This window comes from Babylonia areolata, chromosome 23 (assembly GCF_041734735.1).
Source record: "Babylonia areolata isolate BAREFJ2019XMU chromosome 23, ASM4173473v1, whole genome shotgun sequence".
Taxonomy (NCBI): Eukaryota; Metazoa; Mollusca; class Gastropoda; order Neogastropoda; family Buccinidae; genus Babylonia; species Babylonia areolata.
Genome location: NC_134898.1, coordinates 43,744,523 through 43,750,796, shown reverse-complemented (window position 1 = coordinate 43,750,796; position 6,274 = coordinate 43,744,523). Strand labels below are relative to the sequence as shown.

The following is a 6,274-nucleotide window of genomic DNA, read 5'->3' as shown; positions in this document are numbered from 1 at the left end:
ACATTCCCAGCAAGGACAACCCGGAACAGCAAACAGGACAACTGAGTTTTAAGACATTCCCAGCAAGGACATAACGGAACAGCAAACAGGACAACAGAGTTTTAAGACATTCCCAGCAAGGACAACACGGAACAGCAAACAAGACAACAGAGTTTTAAGACATTCCCAGCAAGGACAACACGGAACAGCAAACAGGACAACAGAGTTTTAAGACATTCCCAGCAAGGACATAACGGAACAGCAAACAGGACAACAGAGTTTTAAGACATTCCCAGCAAGGACAACACGGAACAGCAAACAAGACAACAGAGTTTTAAGACATTCCCAGCAAGGACAACACGGAACAGCAAACAGGACAACAGAGTTTTAAGACATTCCCAGCAAGGACAACACGGAACAGTAAACAAGACAACAGAGTTTTAAGACATTCCCAGCAAGGACAACACGGAACAGCAAACAGGACAACAGAGTTTTAAGACATTCCCAGCAAGGACAACACGGAACAGCAAACAGGACAAGTGAGTATTAAGACATTCCCAGCAAGGACAACACGGAACAGTAAACAGGACAACAGAGTTTTAAGACATTCCCAGCAAGGACAACACGGAACACCAAACAGGACAACTGAGTTTTAAGACATTCCCAGCAAGGACAACACGGAACACCAAACAGGACAACTGAGTTTTAAGACATTCCCAGCAAGGACAACACGGAACAGGAAACAGGACAACAGAGTTTTAAGACATTCCCAGCAAGGACAACACGGAACAGCAAACAGGACAAGTGAGTATTAAGACATTCCCAGCAAGGACAACACGGAACAGCAAACAGGACAAGTGAGTATTAAGACATTCCCAGCAAGGACAACACGGAACAGTAAACAGGACAAGTGAGTATTAAGACATTCCCAGCAAGGACAACACGGAACAGCAAACAGGACAACTGAGTTTTAAGACATTCCCAGCAAGGACTAAACGCAATAGAGCCAATCAGAACAACTGAAATTTAGTGAGACATTCTAAACAAGGATATAACAGTACCAACACACGGTGCAACTGGTTTTAGTGAAATAACAGAGCTAAACGGTATAACTGGTTTTAGTGAAATAACAGAGCTAAACGGTACAACTGGTTTTAGTGAAATAACAGAGCTAAACGGTACAACTGGTTTTAGTGAAATAACAGAGCTAAACGGTACAACTGGTTTTAGTGAAATAACAGAGCTAAACTGCACAACTGGTTTTAGTGAAATAACAGAGCTAAACGGTATAACTGGTTTTAGTGAAATAACAGAGCTAAACGGCACAACTGGTTTTAGTGAAATAACAGAGCTAAACGGTATAACTGGTTTTAGTGAAATAACAGAGCTAAACGGCACAACTGGTTTTAGTGAAATAACAGAGCTAAACGGTACAACTGGTTTTAGTGAAATAACAGAGCTAAACGGCACAACTGGTTTTAGTGAAATAACAGAGCTAAACGGCACAACTGGTTTTAGTGAAATAACAGAGCTAAACGGCACAACTGGTTTTAGTGAAATAACAGAGCTAAACGGCACAACTGGTTTTAGTGAAATAACAGAGCTAAACGGTACAACTGGTTTTAGTGAAATAACAGAGCTAAACGGTACAACTGGTTTTAGTGAAATAACAGAGCTAAACGGCACAACTGGTTTTTAGTGAAATAACAGAGCTAAACGGCACAACTGGTTTTAGTGAAATAACAGAGCCAAATGATACGAAACGGAAGCCACGAGTTGCCATTCCAATCGGGACAGCATACGTGTTTTCCAATATGTATTCCCAAAACCCAAACTCCCATTGGATATCCATTTAGGACACACCAAAAGACAATCGGAATCCAGACAGCTTGAGAAGACGTGCACTCAGCCGTGACTCACACCACGGACCCATTTAGCACGTTAAAAACAGCACGGTATTTCAGTTTGTGGAAGTGTATGATCATGTAACTCCTACTTCGTGCCGGACAGCTCGTGGTAATGTGTAGACTTATGTATCCATGGTTTTATACTAGGTATCCAATTCACGTTAAAAAGACGACGAAATGTTAGACTGCTCTTGGAAATGGGAACGCAACCTTTACTCAAAATGGATATCCAGTGAGCACATATGAAATGTAAATAAAATGGATATTCATTGAGTACATGGAAAACGTAAGTCAAATTTATCATGGATATTCAATGAGTACATGCGAAACGCAACCCATACACTTAATGGATATCCAGTGAGTGGTACATATGAACGTAATCCTTACTCTTAATGGATATCCAATGAGTACATGTGGACGCAACCCGTACACTTAATGGATATTCAGTGAGTAGTACATATGAACGTAATCCTTACTCTTAATGGATATCCAATGAGTACATGTGGACGCAACCCGTACACTTAGAGGATATCCAGTGAGTAGTGCATATGAACGTAATCCTTACTCTTAATGGATATCCAATGAGTACATGTGGACGCAACCCGTACACTTATTGGATATCCAGTGAGTAGTACATATGAACATAATCCTTACCCTTAATGGATATCCAATGAGTACATGTGGACGCAACCCGTACACTTATTGGATATCCAGTGAGTAGTACATATGAACGTAATCCTTACTCTTAATGGATATCCAATGAGTGCTTGTGGACCGTAACTCCCTAACTCTTAATGCAGAACGTGTGATTTCAGAAAGCAGAATTCTTTACACCAATACTGAATATTCAGTCAGCATGGATAAATAAGCACACAACCCTTGACTGCTCGATTCACACGACCTTCCACTAACGGGATATACACAAGTGGTACGCTCGGATTACATGATTTTCCACTTAGGTGATATGCAGAAGTGAAACTCTCGAATTACACGATCTTCCACTAAGGGCATATCCAGAAGTGAAATGCTCGAATTTCACGATCTTTCACTGACGGGGTGTGCAGAAGTGAAACTCTCGGATAACATGATCTGTCAATATCGGGACATGTATAAGTAGAGGGTTCGGTTTATACGATCTTCCATCTATGGAGTGATGGCCTAGAGGTGACGTGTCTGCCTAGGAAGCGAGAGAATCTGATCGCGCTGGTTCGAATCACGGCTCAGTCGCCGATATTTTCTCCCCCTCCACTAGACCTTGAGTGGTGGTCTGGACGCTAGTCATTCGGAAGAGACGATAAACCGAGGTCCCGTGTGCAGCATGCACTTAGCGCACGTAAAAGAACCCACGGCAACAAAATGGTTGTTCCTGGGCAAAATTATGTAGAAAAATTCACTTCGACAGGGAAAACAAATAAAACTGCACGCAGGAAAAAAAAAACAACAAAAAAATGGGTGGCGCTGTAGTGTAGCGACGCGCTCTCCCTGGGGAGAGCAGCCCGAATTTCACACAGAGAAATCTGTTGTGATAAATAGAAATACAAATACCAATACAAATACACTAATGGGACATACAGAAGTGGTATGTTCGAACTGCACGATTTCACACTAACAGGATATACACAAGTGGTACGCCGGGTATTACACTGACGGGATAGGCAACGGTCGAGTTTAATGGGTAAAAACCCCTTACACTGGGAATCCAGTTTATGGGAGGGATATAATCTCCAGTCACCAAGTATCCATTAAAAAGCGAATATTTCTATATGCGAAAGAGAGAAATACTGAACGCTTCATCATGAATGAACATTGTTTGTTGTTGAGTTTCAGTTTCAGTTTCAGTAGCTCAAGGAGGCGTCACTGCGTTCGGACAAATCCATATACGCTACGCCACATCTGCCAATCTGTGTTGTTGAGACGTTGGCAACTTAAATTCCAGTCAAAAAGGACGAGAGAGAGAGAGAGAGAGAGAGAGGGGGGGGAGTGTGTATGTGTGTGTGTGTGTGTGTGTGTGTGTGTGTGTGTGTGTGTGTGTGTGTGTGTGTGTGTGTGTGTGTGTGTGTGTGTGTGTGTGTGATACAACTACCAGAAAAAAGACCGTCCGATAACCACATCACATGAGACATTGATGAAACGATAATCTGTGTGATGATTAGACGAGTTAAAGGCGCTGGAGTGTTTGCCTGGAATACGAAAAAAATGGGGGAAAAAGAAAAAAAAAGGGAAAGTGCAATTTTATATTTTCATTTTGACCAATGTGCTTCTTGAACTTCTGTTTGCTTACATCAGTGTTTGTGTGTGTATGTGCGCGCTTGTTTGTGAATGGTGTACCTGGTGCTTGTATATTTATGTTCATGTATGTAAACGACATTATTGTTATCATTATTGCTGTTGCTGTTGTTGTTACTACTACTACTACTACTATTGCTGCTGCTACAAATCCTTTTCAGGTTGGCGTCTGTGTTTATCATAGCTGATGCCTCTTCCTCTATGTATAACACGCGCGCGCACACACACACACACACACACACACACACACACACACACACACACACTATATATATATATATATATATATATATATATATATATATAGAGAGAGAGAGAGAGAGAGAGGGAGTGCGTGTGTGCGTGTGCGTGAGTGTGTGTGTATGCGTATGTGTGTGTGTGTGTGTGTGTGTGTGTGTGTGTGTGTGTGTGTGTGTGCGTTTGACAGAGAGAGAGAGAGACAGAGACAGACAGAGAGAGAGAGAGAGAGAGAGAGAGAGAGAGAGAGAGAGAGAGAGAGAGAACAAAAACACACTGAACTCACTCCTTTGCACTCATTAACTAAACATGAGCTTCTCATCATTTTGTTTAGGCACCGAAATGCCTTTCGAATTTCATTCCGTGTTTCAACGCACCTCTCTCTCTCTCTCTCTCTCTCTCTCTCTCTCTCTCTCTCTTCCCTTCCCCCCCTCTCTCTCCGCTTCTCTCTCTCCCCCCCCCTCTTTCTCCGTATCTCTCTCTACGTCTCTTTCTCTCTTTTTTTTATCTCCCCCTCTCTCTCCTCTCCCTCCCCCCTCTCTATCTCTCCCCGTCGCTCTCTCTCTTTCCCTCCTCTCTCCCCACCTCTCTCTCTCTCACCCTCTCTCTCTCTGTGTCTGTCTCACCCTCTCTCTCTCCGTGTCTCTCTCTCACCCTGTCTCTCTCTCCGTTTCTCTCTCTCATCCCCCCCCCTCTCTCTCTCCACCTCTCTCTCTCTCTCCGTCTCTCTCTACGTCTCTCTCTCTCCCCCCTCTCTCTCCCTCTCTCTACGTCTCTCTCTCTCTCTCTCTCTCTCTCTCTCTCAGATCTCCTCATGATATAAATCAGTGTTATGAACTCACCGACACAGCGTACAATTTTCCAGAGACTTCCAGTTGCACTCGTAAAAGAACATCAAGTTACACCAGCACACTTTTCTTTCTCTCTTTTTTCCCCTGTCCATTTCACAGATGGCTTGACGATTCCATACCAGAAGCATTTATAATAAAAAAAAATTCATTTAATGTCTGACTACTTCGTATTGATATTAGCAATTGGCACGAACTTCTCCAACAAAGTACTTCTCTTTGATCACATCAGTTTCAAGGTCTGTTTTTGTGGGGGTTTTTTTTTTTTTCGTCTGACTACAAGTTACAATGTCTCCTTTCTGTCTGTCTCTGTCTCTCTCTGTGTCTCTCTCCCTTTCATTGTCCGTCCGTTTGGCTGTCTGTCTGTGTCTCTCTGTCTCTCTCTTTGTCTCCACCCCTCTCTGTATCTCGGTTTCTGTCTGTCTCTCTTTCTTTCGTTCTTTCTCTTTCTGTCCCCCTGCCTTTCTATCTGTCTGTCTCTGTCTGTCCGTGTCTGTCTGTATCTGTCTCTCTCTCTCTCTCTATCACCCTCTCTCTCTCTTTCTCTCTCCTTCCATGTCTCCAGGCCGCTAAGTCTGATCCTGTTTGTACGAAGTCTCAAGCTCTTTCACACTATACAAGCCTACCTGTCTGCTTTTCAGTCTTCAGAGCCGCACACACAGGTCTACAGCAGACAGCACAGTGATAAGGCAGCAAGGGGGTGACTTTACAGGCAGCGGGGCCCTCTCAAATGTCTAAGTCCCACTCCTCCTATAGCCTGTCATGTCCACCCCACCTCCTCCAATCCCCACCACCCACCCACCCACCCACCCATCCACCACCACCACCACTACCCACCCACCACCATCGCTACTACCACCAACACCTTCACCACCAACCCACCCACCCACACACACACACTTCGCAGCAAAGACGAATTGGTGACAAAAGCCATATAGGCGGAGTAAAGCAATATATGTGTTAGCCATGACGCGCACGCCCCGTAGTATTAAAAAAAAAAATATCTGCAGTGGGAAG

General features: G+C 43.6%; 1 protein-coding gene across 2 annotated transcripts in view; it reads right to left on the bottom strand.

Annotated features, from left to right (window-relative positions):
• Positions 1 to 5,970, bottom strand: part of LOC143297893 (uncharacterized) — a 33,557-nt gene extending 27,587 nt beyond the window's left edge. The window contains exon 1 of one of the 2 annotated variants that reach the window (XM_076610427.1): positions 5,884 to 5,970. The gene's annotated coding sequence lies outside the window, so the exon portion shown is untranslated. Of the gene's footprint in view, positions 1 to 5,251; positions 5,427 to 5,883 lie in introns of those variants that run through there. The other variant, XM_076610426.1, reaches the window with a different exon arrangement.
• Between the last annotated feature and the right edge of the window lie 304 nt (positions 5,971 to 6,274).